Source organism: Canis lupus, chromosome 20 (assembly GCF_048164855.1).
Source record: "Canis lupus baileyi chromosome 20, mCanLup2.hap1, whole genome shotgun sequence".
Lineage (NCBI taxonomy): Eukaryota > Metazoa > Chordata > Mammalia > Carnivora > Canidae > Canis > Canis lupus.
Genome location: NC_132857.1, coordinates 26,202,263 through 26,221,406, shown reverse-complemented (window position 1 = coordinate 26,221,406; position 19,144 = coordinate 26,202,263). Strand labels below are relative to the sequence as shown.

Below are 19,144 nucleotides of genomic sequence, written 5' to 3'. Positions count from 1 at the left end.
TCTTGTAATTACATTTTCCGATAAACTGTTGAGGTCAAATTAGAATCTTATTCTGTCTCACTGAAAGTTGGTACACTGTGGTTTGTTTGTTTTTGCTTGTTTGCTTTGCTTTGTTTAGTTTGTTTTTGTTTTGAGCAAGTAAATTGCAACTTTGAGTAGCTGGTATCCATGCCCCAGAAGGGAAAGTATGCATGTATGAAAAAAAACTCCTTTGTTTTCTTTCCAAATGGCCAAAAGCATTAATCCGGTTGAGATAGTATCTAGCAGATACCATGACAGCAAAAGAAAAGGAAGTGAGCCCTAGGAGCAAAGTTCTAGTAGTCCCAGGACCTGAATTTACCAAATCATTCTGGTGAATTTACACTTGAGCTCCGACCCCACTGACACAATGCAGGGTCAGAGGAAGAGGAAAGCAATGCCCCTGGGAAGAAAAGAGCTGGCATGTGTCCACCAATTCCTGCACGGCAAGCAATTACACAATCTGCAAGGTCAGACTCCTGAGGCTTAACCACCAGACTTGTCTATTTTGCTTGCTCCACCCATAATGTGACCCCTCCCAACACAAGTAATTGGACCAATGGTGGAGACCTGGCCTAAACCAGGTTGTCCATTGGCTAGCCCACAATCAATTACCTTGTCTACCTCACATGTTTGAACTGAGAGACAGAGAAAGTACTACCAGTTGGTGAGAGAATTTTTCATTAGAGGAGTCATGAACGGGGTTGGGTGGACATATTGGTCAGGAGCATATAGAAGAAAAGAAAGACAGAGAGAGACAGAGAGTGCAAGCAAGCCCATTTATGTAGCAGAAAAGAAAGCTGCAAAAGGGAAAAAATGGATGAGAGATAACAGAGGAAGAGAGGAGGGTCCCAGTCCAACCTTGTGCATATGGCAGTCTTTCCAGGTTCTATGGGTCTCTTTCCGCAGCCTGTACAACCCTCACAGCAGTCTCATAGCAAAGATGAGGAAATGTAGGTACAGGATTTTAGGTAATTTATCCAAGATTATGCAAAGAATATCGGATCCCAGAGACATCATCATGTCTTCGTTTTTTAAATATGCAGTGGTCCAGCCTCAAAAGTGAAATTGGTCTTGTTCATCAAGTGCATCATTTTCTCTTTCACCCACTCATTTGTTCATCAATCTCTGAAAGCACCAATGTGCTCCAGGTGCCTCCTAGGCACCGGGACACTTTAAGCCCAGCTTTGCTCACACTCTTTCATGAGGAGTTTGTGTCCTGACAGCTAAGTCTTGCCAGAGCACTAAGCAGATATACATCAGCCAGCCCAATTCCTTCACCATCCTTGCCTGCCCATACCAAGTGAAGTATCACTTGGTACTCTTTTCTCTAGCTCGTTTTTTTCAATAAACTTAGATTGATCCCATGTACCACCCTTGTACACTTTGCATCCTCTCAGTCCTTGCTCCCTTGTTCACACACTCACTGACACCTGCCTGGACAGAACTAGGACATGTAACACACAAACCAGCATTCTGGAAAGGCACTGTCCTGTATTCCGGGTCTGGAAACCACAGATAGACAGTAACTATTGTGGATTGGAGGCAGTTTTCAACTAGCCTGATTCCATCTGGAGACAAGTATCAGGGGCCTACTCAGTGAAGGCCTTGATGTAGCTGACAGGAAAATGATGGGAAGAAGGCCATGCCCTCCATCCACCGCCCCCCACACACACACCCTCTGTAATGAGGTTCCACACAGATTAAGTGACTCCTCGCCTTCTGCCTGAAGATTTGGGGCAAGTTCTGCTACTCTACTAAGCTTCCATTTTCCCAATATAAGACAGGTAATAAGAGGAACTACCTCCTAAGACTAATGAAATGATGGGTGCTAAGCTTCTAGCATTCTGTCTGACATAGACTGCAATGCCTGTTATTGCTTATTAGGTGCAACCAAATTCAAAGTGGGATGATTCCATCTCCACTTCCTCCTCTGCAGGAACAGTGGCTAGGTGGCACTGCAGCTAATCTATAGACTTTTCTGTTGGGGTCCCCACACTTTTTCCTGCTCTGGCTCCTGGGAACATTCACAGCCTAGGCTTAAAGTCCAGAGTGCTCACCAGTGGGCAGGGTGCTACCTATTCTCTCCAGGGCCCTGGTGACAGTATGCCCTCACTGTCCTTCTCCTGGCCTCTCTGATGATGCCCTGGGCTGTCTCCTTCACAGCCTTCTGCTCCATACTGCTATGCAGAGGGCATTTCACTTTTTGTGGGGTGGAGCCTCCCTCCACACCCCTCAAGAGAGAAGCTGTGCACCACAAACCAAACAGCTGTAAGGCAACATAGCCTGGCACCGTCGTAGGGCTCAGAACTTACAACAATCCTTACCCTATGTTTGAGGGCTGGATATGTACACATCAAGTCCCAGAAGACCTCCTCACCCTGTGGCTCATAAAGGTGAGAAAGGTGTTCCAACTGTGAGTGTCAGCCTAGAGAACAGCGCTCATCTCACACAGGCAAACTAGCTTGTATAACACAGACTGATTTGCCTTTACTTTCCTCAGTCAATGAACAGAAGCATCACATGTTCTAATACACTTGGATGTGATATATTTTGTCACTGAGAGCAAATCAAGCCAATGGATCATAACTGCATTATTTTCAGACCACACACACACAAGCACCTTCACACTCAAGATTCAAGTGGAAAACCAGTTAGAAAACATTAAATACTTTTTACACAAAACCAAGGATGTTACAAAACTATTTGGGGGGGGAGAGTTGTTTTATTGAAGTTCGTTTGCCAACATATAGTATAACATCCAGTGGTCATATTACAAAATTAAAATGAGCATACTCACATGATATTCTCTTACTTTAAAAATAAAGTATTTAAAAAAATTAAAAATAAAGTATTGAGAAACAGGGATGTAGAATTATGGGATCAAATGTATCTTGACAAAAAAAATAATATAGTTTATCTCCCACTATCAAAAGTGAGAAGATGCTTGGTATGAATTTAACAAAACATATATGATTAATACGCTGGAGGAGGGAGGGGCAAGAGGGCGGAAGAGTAGGGTCCCCAAGTCACCTGTCCCCACCAAATTACCTAGATAACCTTCAAATCATCCTGAAAACCTACGAATTTGGCCTGAGATTTAAAGAGAGAACAGCTGGAATGCTACAGTGAGAAGAGTTTGCGCTTCTATCAAGGTAGGAAGACGGGGAAAAAGAAATAAAGACACAAAAGGCCTCCAAGGGGGAGGGGCCCCGCGAGGAGCCGGGCTGAGGCCGGGGCGAGTGTCCCCAGGACAGGAGAGCCCCGTCCCGGAGGAGCAGGAGCTGCACCGACCTTCCCGGGCGGAAAGGGGCTCCAGGGAGGTGGAGCAGGACCCAGGAGGGTGGGGATGCCCTCGGGCTCCCGGGGACACTAACAGGCACCTGCGCCCCGGGAGAGTGCACCGAGCTCCCTAAGGGCTGCAGCGCGCACGGCGGGGCCCGGAGCAGCTCGGGGGCGACTCCGCGGAGGGGGCTGCGGGTCGGGAGGGGCTCGGGGTCTCGGGTGGAGGAAGAGGCTCCGCGGAGGGGGCTGAGGGGCGGGAGCGAATCCAACAGCGCAGGCCCCAGAGCACAGGGTGCCAGGACACAGCCCAGGATCCGGCCTCCCCCGGGACAGGCAGAGGCCGGGAGGGCCCAGGACAGCGAGGACGCTCCTGCCCCGAGCTGAGCACATCAGCGGCCCCACCCCGGAGCCTCCAGGCCCTGCAGACCGAGAGCTCTGGAGCTACTGCGGGAGCTGACTCCAGGGCTGCAGAGCTGGCCCCGCCACTGCGGTTGTTCCTCCTGGGGCCTCACGGGGTAAACAACCCCCACTGAGCCCTGCACCAGGCAGGAGCAGCTCCCCCAAGTGCTAACACCTGAAAATCAGCACAGCAGGCCCCTCCCCCATAGACCAGCTACACTGACAAGTTCCAGGGGACGTCAAGGGACTTAAACAAAAAGAATCAGAAGATACTCCCACGTGTGTGTTTTTTTTTTCTTTTTTTCTTTTCTTTTCTTTTTTCTTTTTTTCTTTTTTTTTTTTTTTTTGCTTTTTCATTTCTCTTTGCTTCCCCAACCCTTTTATTCCCTTCTTTCTTTTTCTTTCTCTTTTTTTCTTTTTTCCTTCCTTTTTTCTTTTTTCTTTTTCTCTTTTCGTTCCTTCTTTCTCTCCTCTCTTTTTCTCCTTTTCCCAGTACAACTTGTTTTTGGCCACTCTGCACTAAGCAAAATGAATAGAAGGAAAACCTCACCTCAAAAGAAAGAAGCAGAAACAGTCCTCTCTCCCACAGAGTTACAAAATCTGGATTACAATTCAATGTCAGAAAGCCAATTCAGAAGCACTATTATACAGCTACTGGTGGCTCTAGAAAAAAGCATAAAGGACTCAAGAGACTTCATGACTGCAGAATTTAGATGCAATCAGGCAGAAATTAAAAATCAATTGAATGAGATGAAATCCAAACTAGAAGTCCTAATGACGAGGGTTAACGAGGTGGAAGAATGAGTGAGTGACAGAGAAGACAAGCTGATGGCAAAGAGGGAAACTGAGGAAAAAAGAGACAAACATTAAAAGACCATGAGGATATTAAGGGAAATAAACGACAGCCTGAGGAAGAAAAACCTACATTTAATTGGGGTTCCCAAGGGCGCCGAAAGGGACAGAGGGCCAGAATATGTATTTGAACAAATCATAGCTGAAAACTTTCCTAATCTGGGAAGGGAAACAGGCATTCAGATCCAGGAAATAGAGAGATCCCCCCCTAAAATGAATAAAAACCGTTCAACATCTCAACATTTAGTAGTTAAGCTTGCAAATTCCAAGATAAAGAGAAGATCCTTAAAGCAGCAAGAGACAAGAAATCCATGACTTTTATGGGGAGGACTATTAGGGTAACAGCAGACCTCTCCACAGAGACCTGGCAGGCCAGAAAGTGCTGGCAGGATGTATTCAGGGTCCTAAATGAGAAGAACATGCAACCAAGAATACTTTATCCAGCAAGGCTCTCCTTCAAAATGGAATGAGAGATACAGAGCTTCCAAGACAGGCAGGAACTGAAAGAATATGTGACCTACAAACCAGATCTGCAAGAAATTTTAAGGGGAACTCTTAAAATTCCCCTTTAAGAAGAAGTCCAGGGGAACAATGCACAAAAACAAGGACTGAATAGATATCATGATGACACTAAACTCATATCTGTCAAAAGTAACTCTGAATGTGAACGGGCTTAATGACCCCATCAAAAGGCACAGGGTTTCAGACTGGATAAAAAAAGCAGGACCCATCTATTTGCTGTCTACGAGAGACTCATTTTAGACAGAAGGACACCTACAGCCTGAAAATAAAAGGTTGGAGAACCATTTACCATTCAAATGGTCCTCAAAAGAAAGCAGGGGTAGCCATCCTTATATCAGATAAACTAAAATTGACCCCGAAGACTGTAGTGAGAGATGAAGAGGGACCCTATATCATACTTAAAGGATCTATCCAACAAGAGAACTTAACAATCCTCAATATATATGCCCGAATGTGGGAGCTGCCAAATATATCAATCAATTAATAACCAAAGTTAAGACATCCTTAGATAATAATACACTTATACTTGGTGACATCAATCTAGCACTTTCTACACTCGATAGGTCTTCTAAGCACAACATCTCCAAAGAAACGAGAGCTTTAAATGATACACTGGACCAAATGGATTTCACAGATATCTACAGAACTTTACATCCAAACTCAACTGAATACACATGGAACTTTCCCCAGAATAGACCACTGGGTCACATTTCGGGTCTGAACCAATACCAAAAGATTGGGATTGTCCCCTGCGTATATTCAGACCATAATGCCTTGAAATTAGAACTAAATCCCAACAAGAAGTTTGGAAGGACCTCAAACACATGGAGGTTAAGGACCATCCTGCTAAAAGATGAAAGGGTCAACCCGGAAATTAAGTAGAATTAAAAAGATTTATGGAAACTAATGAAAATAAAGATACAACCATTCAAAATCTTTGGGATGCAGCAAAAGCAGTGTTGAGGGGGAAATACATCGCAATACAAGCATCCATTCAAAAACTGGAAAGAACTCAAATACAAAAGCTAACCTTACACCTAAAGGAGCTAGAGAAAAAACAGCAAATAGATCCTACATCCAGAAGAAGAAGAGAGTTAATAAAGATTCGAGCAGAACTGAACGAAATCGAGACCAGAATAACTGTGGAACAGATCAACAGAACCAGGAGTTGGTTCTTTGAAAGAATTAATAAGATAGATAAACCATTAGCCAGCCTTATTAAAAAGAAGAGAGAGAAGACTCAAATTAATAAAATCATGAATGAGAAAGGAGAGATCACTACCAACACCAAGGAAATACAAACGATTTTAAAAACATATTATGAACAGCTATAGGCCAATAAATTAGGCAATCTAGAAGAAATGGACGCATTCCTGGAAAGCCACAAACTACCAAAACTGGAACAGGAAGAAATAGAAAACCTGAACAGGCCAATAACCAGGGAGGAAATTGAAGCAGTCATCAAAAACCTCCCAAGACACAAGAGTCCAGGGCCAGATGGCTTCCCAGGGGAATTCTATCAAACGTTTAAAGAAGAAACCATACCCATTCTCCTAAAGCTGTTTGGAAAGATAGAAAGAGATGGAGTACTTCCAAATTCGTTCTATGAGGCCAGCATCACCTTAATTCCAAAACCAGACAAAGACCCCACCAAAAAGGAGAATTACAGACCAATATCCCTGATGAACCTGGATGCAAAAATTCTCAACAAGATACTAGCCAATAGGATCCAACAGTACATTAAGAGAATTATTCACCATGACGAAGTATCCCTAGGACACAAGGCTGATTCAGCCTTGTTTTGTTTTGTTTTTTTTGGTGGGGGGGTGTTGAGCTGTTTATTTACAAAGTGAGCATAGGCTCTTCAGGCACTGGTGGACCTAGGCCGCTGCTTTTTTCTCCATCTGGTTTAGAGAGCCCCTTGGGTCTGCTCCAAATCAGGGAGCATCCACTTGGCAGCTGCCTCCAAGGAGGCCCAAAGTTCATCTCTCTGTGTCTTCCGGTGGTGCCTTTTTGGCCTCTTGGGGCTCATCCTCCCAGTTATCCCTGCCTGACAGAAGAAGGCAGTTCAGTTGAGACTTGAGATAAACCTTATGCTCCAGGCCCTGTGGATTCTGGATCCTGTATATGTCCACTCTCACCACTGCTATTCAACATAGTATTGGAAGTCCTAGCCTCAGCAATCAGACAACAAAAAGACATTAAAGGCATTCAAATTGGCAAAGAAGAAGTCAAACTCTCCCTCTTCGCCGATGACATGATACTCTACATAGAAAACCCAAAAGCCTCCACCCCAAGATTGCTAGAACTCATACAGCAATTCGGTAGCATGGCAGGATACAAAATCAATGCCCAGAAGTCAGTGGCATTTCTATGCGCTAACAATGAGACTGAAGAAAGAGAAATTAAGGAGTCAATCCCATTTACAATTGCACCCAAAAGCATAAGATACCTAGGAATAAACCTAACCAAAGAGGTAAAGGATCTATACCCTCAAAACTATAGAACACTTCTGAAAGAAATTGAGGAAGACACAAAGAGATGGAAAAATATTCCATGCTCATGGGTTGGCAGAATTAATATTGTGAAAATGTCAATGTTACCCAGGGCACTTTACACGTTTCATGCAATCCCTATCAAAATACCGTGGACTTTCTTTAGAGAGTTAGAACAAATTATTTTAAGATTTGTGTGGAATCAGAAAAGACCCCGAATAGCCAGGGGAATTTTAAAAAAGAAAACCATAGCTGGGGGCATCACAATGCCAGATTTCAGGTTGTACTACAAAGCTGTGGTCATCAAGACAGTGTGTTACCGGCACAAAAACAGACACATAGATCAGTGGAACAGAATAGAGAACTCAGAAGTGGACCCTGAACTTTATGGTCAACTAATATTCGATAAAGGAGGAAAGACTATCCACTGGAAGAAAAACAGTCTCTTCAATAAATGGTGGCTGGGAAAATTGGACATCCACATGCAGAAGAATGAAACTAGACCACTCCCTTGCACCATACACAAAGATAAACTCAAAATGGATGAAAGATCTAAATGTGAGACAAGATTCCATCAAAATCCTAGAGGAGAACACAGGCAACACCCTTTTTGAACTCGGCCACAGTAACTTCTTGCAAGATACGTCCACGAAGACAAAAGAAACAAAAGCAAAAATGAACTAGTGGGACTTCATCAAGATAAGAAGCTTTTGCAGAGCAAAGGATACAGTCAACAAAACTCAAAGACAACCTACAGAATGGGAGAAGATATTTGCAAATGACGTATCAGATAAAGGGCTAGTTTCCAAGATCTATAAAGAACTTAAACTCAACACCAAAGAAACAAACAATCCAATCGTGAAATGGGCAAAAGACATGAACAGAAATCTCACAGAGGAAGACATAGACATGGCCAACATGCATATGAGAAAATGCTCTGCATCCCTTGCCATCAGGGAAATACAAATCAAAACCACAATGAGATCCCACCTCACACCAGTGAGAATGGGGAAAATTAACAAGGCAGGAAACCACAAATGTTGGAGACGATGCGGAGAAAAGGGAACCCTCTTGCACTGTTGGTGGGAATGTGAACTGGTGCAGCCACTCTGGAAAACTGTGTGGAGGTTCCTCAAAGAGTTACAAATAGACTTGCCCTACGACCCAGCAATTGCACTGTTGGGTATTTACCCCAAAGATACAGATGCAATGATACGCCGAAATGCAATGAAACCTGCACCCCGATGTTTCTAGCAGCAATGTCCACAATAGTCAAAGTGTGGAAGGAGCCTCGGTGCGCAACGAAAATGAATGGATAAAGAAGATGTGGTCTATGTATACAATGGAATATTACTCAGCTATGGAAACGACAAATACCCACCATTTCCTTCGACGTGGATGGAACTAGAGGGTATTATGCCGAGTGAAGTAAGTCAATAGGAGAAGGGCAAACATTTTATGTTCTCATTCATTTGGGGAATATAAATAATAGTGAAAGGGAATAGAAGGGAAGGGAGAAGAATTGGGTAGGAAATATCAGAAAGGGAGACAGAACATAAAGACTCCTAACTCTGGGAAACGAACTAGGGGTGGTGGATGATCCGGAGGGCAGGGGGTGGGTGTGAATGGGTGACGGGCACTGAGAGGGGCACTTGACGGGATGAGCACTGGGTGTTATTCTGTATGTTGGCAAATTGAACACTAATAAAAAATAAATTTATTATTTAAAAAAAAGTTCTAGCCTCAGCAATCAGACAACAAAAAGACATAAAAGGCATTCAAATTGGCAAAGAAGTAGTCAAACTCTCCCTTTTGCCGATGACATGATACAAGACTCTTTCAATCTTCTGAAAACCCAGAAGACTCCACCCCGAGATTGCTAGAACTCATACAGCAATTTGGCAGTATGGCAGGATATAAAATCAATACCCAGAAGTCAGGTGTTTGCTCTATAAATCTCACCTTCTAAGAGACAGCTTCTTGAGTTCATTTAAACATGCATTTTGGGGCATGATAATTTTTTCACTTTATATACAGTAAATGCCTAGATTTTAAGTGTACAATTTTGACGAATGTACATATTCATGTAGCTGTGATCTGAATCAAGATATAGAGCATGACTTATATCCTGAAAATCCCTTCATGATCTCCCCCAGTCTACCTCTGGCCCTGCAAGGTGGTCACTGCTCTGTTTTCTACTATGAAAAATCATCTTTGCCTGTTCTTGAACTTCATATATGGGGAATGATAAAATTATTATCATTTGAGTCTGGTGTCTTTCACTCAGTATAATTCTTTGAAATTTATCCTTACTATTGCATGGATCAATAGTGCATTCTTTTTTATTGCTGAACAGAATTCCAAAGTATTGAGAGAATGTGATTTTGTTTACACATTCACCTGTTGGCAAATATTTAGGTTGTTTCCAGTTTTAAGCCATTATACATAAAGCTGCTATAAATAGTCTGACACAAGTCTTTGAGTGGACATCTACAGTGATTTCTCATGGGTGAGTACTTAAGAATGGAGTTGCTCTATTAGAAAAATACCCAAACCTCACCCATTGCCACACAGAGAACCACCTGAGCCAACAGAGCTCAGTCCTGTACAGACTTCCTGGATCCACTTTGCCATTGTCCACTTGTCCATCCTGCTCTCCATCTGGCAATTATAATCTTTCCCCCAGAGGTAAGCATCTTGCTCACTGCCTTGTCTCTTCTGTTTCAGCAGGAAACTTAGTCAAGGAGGACTAATGAAAATTATAGCTATTTATCCACCAAAGCTATAAAATCATACATTATGCCTCCCAGAGCCCCAGATCATTGTACTGTGACAAATAGAATTGTTTCCTTGAGTACCCAGGAGTGAAAACAGAAGTAAATGCATGTCAAACATTTTTCTTCCTTCTACTTGATTATCAGAAGATTAAGTTATGAATATTGCTTAGAATATTTTTAAAATATCAATCAGGTACTTGTTAGGAGTTTCAGAGAAAAGATGCCTCCACATAAACATATAGCCTCCCAAATTCAATACAGAATTCTAAAGTAAACAATTCTTCACAGTGAAGCCATGATGGAATGAAGGTCTGCAAAGCAGGAGACCCTAGGCAGTTTTTTTCAAGCTCCTAGGGCTCCCCCTACTGACATGTCTGGGAGCTGCCACAAGTACCCTGTCCCCTTTCTGTTTAACAATCCTGGGAGAGAGGCCCCACTGTGTGCAGGCCTTCAGGGGATGAAGAGACCAGAAAGCATTCATGGGCTCATGATCAGAGAATCAGGTGATGAAGGAACTTAACAGACAGGACACAGGATGGCCTGTTATGCTAGCTGTCCCAGAGGGTGCTTCCTGGAGAACCCAGCTTTTGAGCTAAGTTTTAGGACATGAGAACAGAGTGTTTTATGTCAATTATATTTTAATAAAGCTGGCGGGAGAAGAGATGAGAAAGAGATATTCTGGTAAAAAAAAAAATAAAATGAAGAGTTTTCCATGTCAGAGGAGCACCTTGTACAGAACCATGAAACCCTGAGAGACACCAATTGTTCAGAAACTTCCCAAAGCTTAATTAGAGCACAGATGGAAAGAGGTGAAGGGGGGCAGAGAAAAGGCCAGCTAGGGATCTGTGAGCCTTGAAGACAAAGGGGGCCTGGTGGCAGAAGACCAGGGGAGACCCCTATAGAAGGACATGCCATGTGTATATGAGTATGTGCAAGAGTTTGTATGTGTGTGAATGTGAGTGCATGCTCCATTGTGTGTCACTGTGTGTCCATGAATCTGAATATATGTGAGAGCATATGTGTTTATGTGTCTGTATGTACAAGGTCTCACTCCTGCTCCCAGATGGAACTGGAGCCAGGCTGAACCCACTGAATCACTGGAGAGTCAGAGCTCATGAGGTTAAATTCCACTTTGTAGCATCATCTTCTAGAACAATGTAAACATTTCTCATTCGCCCTCACAGAACCTAGATATTTTCATTATCACTTTAGAGAAGAGGAAACTGAAGGCCAGAAACATTGCTCATAAGGGAAGGAGCTAACTCCAAGTCACTTCTGTTTAACCTCTGGTCTCTGGTCTCTGAGCTAGCACCACAGGCCACTGAGCCAAGTGGCCAGGACACCCCTTGAATGGGGACCTCAGTCGTCTCTAAAACTCCTGCCTAGAGAGAAGAGCCACCCAGGCACTGGCTGGCAAATGTGGTGCTGAAATGGGAAAGAAGCACAGAATGGAAGGGGAGACCAGCTTGCCTATTCCTGATTCCTCATTCCGAAATAGACACTAGGTCCAGAACATGCAGGGTGGGTTGGCCAATGCAGCTGACACTGAATGTAGGTAATTATATGATTCTAAAATGGTACAGCTTAGCTCTGCTGCAAGTAGAATGAGAGCACTGTGTACGCTTGGCCCTCTGGAGGTATGTTCCATTCACATCAGCCAAGAATAGACACCCTCTACTTTGTTGGGGGCTGAGTTGCTGGGATTTCTCATCTAGAAGCCCCACAGGGAAAATATGGACTCCCTATGTGAGAGAAAGTGGCATGCTGCTACCCAGACACGGAGAGAGACAGGACAAAAGGGCTTTCTCCTTAACATTCAACCCAGTCACCGTTTTCTGTTGCCTTCCTTTATACTTCATTTGCACTTTGGCAGTTTCCATTTCAGAATACATTTTAGCCATATTCTGGCCCAGTTTAATGCATTATTGAAAGGCTCCCTGATCACCAGAAGGAATGCATGTAGAGGAGGCTTGTCACCTTGTGATGATGTAGATTTTCTCTGGCCTCTGAAGTCCACTGTCAGCTTCCATGGAAGGACTCCTGTTTCTGTTGCTGCCATGCTGAAAACACTCCATGTAAGAGTGACAGACTGTGAACCCATCAAGGACCATGAGATAGAGATGATGAACATACAGCAGTGTGTGGCCCTCCCCAAAGACTGGAGGCTAAGGTGAAACCACTTGAAATCTGCTGGGGAAAAGAAGAAAAGAGATGCAATGGATCACACACACTCCTGAAACAAACAGCAATTATTAATCTGCCCGAGGCAGACCTGACAGCTATTTCATAAGGAACCAGAGCTCAGAAGACAGATCTCAGCCTCCTCACAGGGCAGGATGCACAGCCAGCTCCCTGTGCATCCTGTCTTTCAGTCTTTCAGATTCAGTTCAGCTAGTTGATTACCAACCAACCAAGGTTGCCAGCTCTGCACCAGGTGCGGAGAGGTGATGAAGGTACCCCCTTGCCTTCATCACCCAGTTCAACAGGAAGGTGACCAGAGACAAAAAGTTTCATTCGTGCCATTTGTCTGTGGACTTAATTTATTGAACCATTTACTGAGCATCTGCATAGCACCTGGTACTATCCTATCAACAGATGAACACTCTACCTTCATGGAGCTTATGTTTTAATAAGAGGAGACAAAGAATAAGCAAATAAATAAGAATAATAAGTGGCATGACCTGTACAAAGTATGAAGTACAAAGGTGAAGTATACCATGGGAAAGACAAAAGCAGGGAAGGCTAAGGACTGCCAGAGAGGGATGGGTATTACACACTTAAACACTTTATATGTGAGGATGAGGAAGTCTTCAGTTGATAAAGCAACACCTGCACAGACACCTGAGGAAGCAAGCTGAGTAGGTGTCCTGTTGAGGGAACAGCAAATGCAAGCCTGCCTACAGTGAGTGCTCTCAGCAAATCAGGGACTGGCAGAGAGGAGATGGAAAAGGGTAGAGGGACACCAGCAGTGGCTGTGCAGGACAGGGCCTCACCACTGGCTTCTTACTTGCTCTAGGGTTTTTCTGAAGTGTGCCTCTGCCTCAGCAGGATAGCAATGCCCCTAGGGAAGGGGACTGGAAATCTGCAGGGGCATGTTTTGGTTGTCTCAAAGATCAGGGACTTTGTTGCCCTTTGCTCCTGGAACAGGACTGCTGTTGAAGTCTTTGTGAAAGAAAACTCTAGCCCTAGAAAGATCTGCCATATCCCAGACCTCACAACATCCCTGCAGACAAGAGCAGTTTCCCACTTTACATGCAAACCAAGGTGAGTGCATGGTTTCAACATGCCAAGGATGTTTCAGGAGCACCATGTCACATAACCTGTTTGACCAAGGCTTCCTTGAGGTTTACTTACCATTTCAAAAATACCATAACCACATCAGCCCCTCGAGGCACTTCTGGTGCCAATACTGGGACCCCACATCAATCTGCAAGGTCACATCACATTCAGCCAGCCCCTGACCTTTCCTGTCAGCATGACATGCACATCTTCATGCTATTTCTCTTTTCTACCCCATAGACCATAAATACAGCTTTTGGAAAATGTCAGTGGAGGTAGTTGGGCTTTCTTAAGGACAGTAAAGGAGGATTACTGAGCACTGATGCGGTGAGACTCCCTGCCTTGGGTGTCAGAGAAGAGCAATGAGGTGCCACTTTTAGCTTGGGGTTGAGTGAGATTGCTGTAGGCTGTCTTGTGCTTTGGGGCACAGTCAGGAGCAACTAGACCAGTCAAGAAGCTAGTGTTAAATCCAGCTGACAAATGGTGGTGACTTGTGTCCTGAGAAGATGGACAAAAGTGGCCACATTCTGGTCATGTTTTAAAGGTAAAGCTTATAGATTTACTGATGGACCAAATGTGAATGTGAGAGAAAGAAGAGTTAAGGATAACTGCAAAGATTTTGGCTGAGTAACTGGAAGATCAGAGTTGTTGTGAGCTGAGATGGGGAAGATTACAGAGGCACAAGAAGGAAGGGGGATAGGGTCAGGAGTTCAGATTTGGACCATGAAGTTGGAGTTGCCTTTTCATGGAGATGCTAAATGGGTTGAGGAGGAGCCTGGGAGATCAGATGACTTTCTGGAGAAAGAGATGCCTAGGTGGGGGTTTTATGGGTCAGTAGGATTTTGCTAGAGAGGAAGACATTCCAAGCAGAGAAAATAGCATGACCAAAGAATGTGGCACAATGGCTGTATAGGACCTGCAAGCCATTCAGGTAGACAGGCTCTATGTGCCCTGGAAGTAAAGAGCTGGAACTGGAGGGCCACAAGAAGGCTGGGTGTCCCATAGGCAAGGGGAAGTCACTGAAGGGCTCAGACACAGGTTGGATTCTTCCATCTCTTCTTGGAAAACAACAGCACTGTTGTTTCCAAGTGCTGTTCCAGGCCCACTTCCTCACTTCTTAGCCAACCCCTTCTTGCACACTTAGGGCATTCTGTTTTGTTTCTTTTCAAACTAAACCATAAGATCCTTAGAAGGAGGATGCCAAGTTTCAGGGAGTTCAGGAAATGACAGCTGCACAGCACTTAGAGACCCCCATGCCATGAGTAGTGGTATAGGGCACAGCCCTCCAGATGAAGAAAGTGACCCAGAATTACAGTATGAGACAGTATTTCAAGCACCTGACACCCAGGGGTGCCCCAGAAACAGCATCAGCTGAAGCCCTATCAGACCACCTGTTTGGCTAAATGGAGTGAAGTTTGAGGGGTGGGGAAGGGGAGTGTTTGCAGAGCTAGGAACACCATCTGACTCCTGCTGTCCATGAAGCATGAGGGCTCCCATGTGTTGGCACCTGCTATCTTCCAAGCACTACTCTATTTAATTCTTCTAGCACCAGCAGGGGAAAGGACAGTGTCACGGATGGCCACTGAGCTCCCCAGAGAAGTAGTGAGAACACAGGTGACATCAGACACTAGTGGCTGGAAGCAGCCCATCCAGCTGCAAAGCCTGATCACAACCACTCGGTGGCACCACTTTCTTGGTAAGGGGGCAGCGAAGCCCAGGGCCTCAGGTGTGTGTGCTCAGGGAAGGGGAAAACCTGGTGGACGCAAGGTTCTCTGAGACCCCAGGCCTTGCATCCCCGCACCTAGCCATCTGTGGGATGACCATAGTCCAGCATCTTGCTGCAAAGAAGGTTAATTTCTTGGCACAAGGGGGCAACAAGGGTCTTGCCCCTACCCTAGGGAGCTGGCCCTCCAGTCACTACTAGCATGGCCTGTGCCCTTCCAGGTGACAGGAACTGAGGTGGGGTCAGCCTCATTGGCCTCACTTCCCAGTATAGCTGGCCTTGAAGCTGAACCTTGGAAGCTGAGCAGCAGTGGTTTGGCTAGACAGGATTTTAACGATTGCATGAGTGATCTGGGAGCGAGAGCAGAGGTCCAAGAACACAGTCCTTTCCTCACCCATTTACTGAACATGTTCCCATAGTCTTCCCAGCAGGTGAACAAGCCCTGCCCTGTGGTGCCCAACAGCAGGTTGCATACCTTGGTCATCTGTGGGAGGTACCTTTTCATGCATTGTTGTCCTAATTTATCCCCAGCCCCATTAAATTTGAAAATTGAATATGACTGCTTTCTGCTTATGTACTGTCTGTCTGTTGGTGCTTTACACAAAAGAAAAGTACAAGCCCCAGCCTACAGTACGCAGCTTTCACCATAGGGAAGGCATCAATGCAGCTGAGAACGACAACTGGGTGCGACCTGTGTCCCTGGGAGTGCCAGAACAGCATAGGAAGCAAAGCACTGAGTTTCTGGGACAGACCCTTGGGTACAAAGGGGTTAAAAGCTTGTCCCTTGCCATGGGGAACTGGATGGAGGTGTGGGTAAAGGGAGGTTGGGAACGAGGCACATGTGAGACTGAGTGACTGGGGAGAATGGAAATGAAATTAGTAAGTCAGCTCCTGGAGGAGGCGGGGAAAGACGGTGGAGGAGTAGGATCCCCAAGTCACTTGTCCCCACCAACTTACCTAGATAACTTTCAAATAATCCTGAAAACTTATGAATTTGGCCTGAAATTTAAAGAGGGAACAGCCAGATTCCTACAGTGAGAAGAGTTCGAGCTTCTATAAAGTACAACTTCTTTTTTGCCACTCTGAACTGAGCAACATGACTAGAAGGAAGAACTCACCATAAAAAAAAAAAAAAAAAAGAAAAAAGAATCAGAAACAGTCCTCTCTCCCACAGAGTTACAGAATTTGGATTACAATTCAATGTCAGAAAGCCAATTCAGAAGCAAAATTATAAAGCTACTGGAAGGAGCCTCGGTGTCCATCGAAAGATGAATGGATAAAGAAGTGGTTTATGTATACAATGGATTATTACTCAGCCATTAGAAATGACAAATACCCACCATTTTCTTCAATAGATAGAACTGGAGGATATTATGCTGAGTGAAATAAGTCAATCAGAGAAGGAGAAACATTATATGGTCTCATTCATTTGGGGAATATAAATAATAGTGAAAGGGAATAGAAGGGGAAAGGAGAAGAAATGGGTAGGAAATATCAGAAAGGGAGACAGAACATGAAGACTCCTAACTCTGGGAAACGAACTAGGGGTGGTGGAAGGGGAGGAGGGTGGGAGGTGGGGGTGAATGGGTGACAGGCACTGAGGGGGGCACTTGACGGGATGAGCACTGGGTGTTATTCTGTATGTTGGCAAATTGAACACCAATAAAAAATGAATTTATTATTTAAAAAAATAAAGCTACTGGTGGCTCTGGAAAAAAAGCATAAGGGATTCAAGAGACTTCATGACTCCAGAATTTAGATCTAATCAGGCCGAAATTAAAAATCAATTAAATGAGACGCAATTCAAACTGGACTTCCTAACAATGAGGGCTAATGAGGTAGAAGAAACAATGAGTGACATAGAAACAAGTTGATGGCAAGGAAGGAAGCTGAGGAAAAAAGAGAAAAACAATTTAAGAATCATGAGGAAAAGTTAAGGAAAATAAATGACAGACTCAGAATGAAAAAATCTATGTTTAATTGGGGTTGCAGAGGGTGCCAAAAGGGACAGAGGACCAGAAAGTGTATTTGAACAAATCATAGCTGAGAACTTCCCTAATTTGAGGAGGGAAACAGTCATTCAGATCCAGGACATAGAGAGATCCCCCCTAAAATCAATAAAAACCGTTCAACACCTTGACATTTCATAGTGAAACTTGTGAATTCCAAAGATTAAGAGAAGATCCTTAAAGCAGCAAGAGACAAGAGTTCCCTAAACTTTATGGGGAGAAATATTAGATTGACAGCAGACCTCTCCACAGAGACCTGGCAGGCCAGAAAGGGCTGGCAGGAAATATTCAGGGTCCTCAATGAGAAGAACATGCAGCCAAGAATACTTTATCCAGCAAGGCTCTCATTCAGAATAGAAGGAGAGATAAAGAGCTTCCAAGATAGGCAGAAACTGAAAGAATATGTGACCACCAAACCAGTTCTCCAAGAAATATAAAGGGGGACTCTGTGAAAGAAAGAGGAAGTCCAAAGAAACAATCAACAAAAACAGGGACTGAATAAGTGTTATGATGACACTAAATTCATATCTTTAATAGTAATTCTAAACGTGAATGGGCTTAATGATCCCATCAAAAGGCACAGGGTTTCAGACTGGATAAAAAAGCAAGACCCATCTATTGGCTGCCTACAAGAGACTCATTTCAGATGTAAGGACACCTCCAGGGTGAAAATAAAAGGTTGGAGAACCAATTACCATTCAAATGGTCCTCAAAAGAAAGCAGGGGTAGCATTCCTCATATCACATAAATAAGTTTATCCCAAAGACTGTAGTAAGAGATGAAGAGGGACCCTATATCATACTTAAAGGATCTATCCAACAAGAGGACCTAACCTTCATGAATATTAATGCCCCAAATATGGGAGCTGCCACGTATATCAATCAATTAATAACCAAAGTTAAGACATACTTAGATAATAATACACTTATACTGGGAGACTTGAACACAGCGCTTTCTGCTATTGATATCTTCTAAGCTATGTCCAAAGAAACAGGAGCTTTAAATGATAAACTGGACCAGATGGATTTCACAGATATTTACAGAACTTTACATCCAAAGGCAACTGAAAACACATTCTTCTCAAATGCACATGGAACTTTCTCCAGAATAGATCACATACTGGGTCACAAATCAGGACTTAACTGATAAAAAAGACTGGGATTGTCCCCTGCATATTTTCAGACCCTAATGCTTTGAAACTAGAACTAAATCACAAGAAGAAATTTAGAAGGATTTCAAACACATGGAGGTTAAAGAGCATCCTGCTAAAAGATGAAAGGGTCAACCAGTAAATTAGAGAAGAATTAAAAAGATTCATGGAAATTAATAAGAATGAAGATAAAACCATTCCAAATCTTTGGGATACAGCAAAAGCAGTCGTGAAGGGGAAACACATCGCAATACAAGCATCCATCCAAAAACTGGAAAGAACTCAAATACAAAAACTAACCTTTCATCTAAAGGAACTGGAGAAAAAAAACAGCAGACAGATCCTACACCCAGCAGAAGAAGAGAGTTAGTAAAGATTCAAGCAGAACTCAATGAAATAGAGACCAGAAGAACTATGGAACAGATCAACAAAACCAGGAGTTGGTTTCTTGAAAGAATTAATAAGATAGATAAACCATTAGCCAGCCTTATTAAAAAGAAGAGATAAAAGACTCAAATTAATAAAATCATGAATGAAAAAGGAGAGAACACCACCAGTACCAAGGAAATACAAACGATTTTAAAACTTATTATGAGCACCTATTTGCCAATAAATTAGGCAATCTAGAAGAAATG

At 43.7% G+C, this 19,144-nt stretch overlaps 1 long non-coding RNA gene across 8 annotated transcripts in view; it reads right to left on the bottom strand.

The window, feature by feature from the left end:
• Positions 1-19,144, bottom strand: part of LOC140611793 (uncharacterized) — a 144,360-nt gene that overhangs the window by 38,527 nt on the left and 86,689 nt on the right. For 7 of the 8 annotated variants that reach the window (XR_012013018.1, XR_012013021.1, XR_012013016.1 and 4 more), the window contains one exon: positions 12,326-12,535. This is a non-coding gene — a long non-coding RNA (uncharacterized lncRNA). Of the gene's footprint in view, positions 1-12,325; positions 12,539-19,144 lie in introns of all 8 variants that reach the window. The other variant, XR_012013019.1, reaches the window with a different exon arrangement.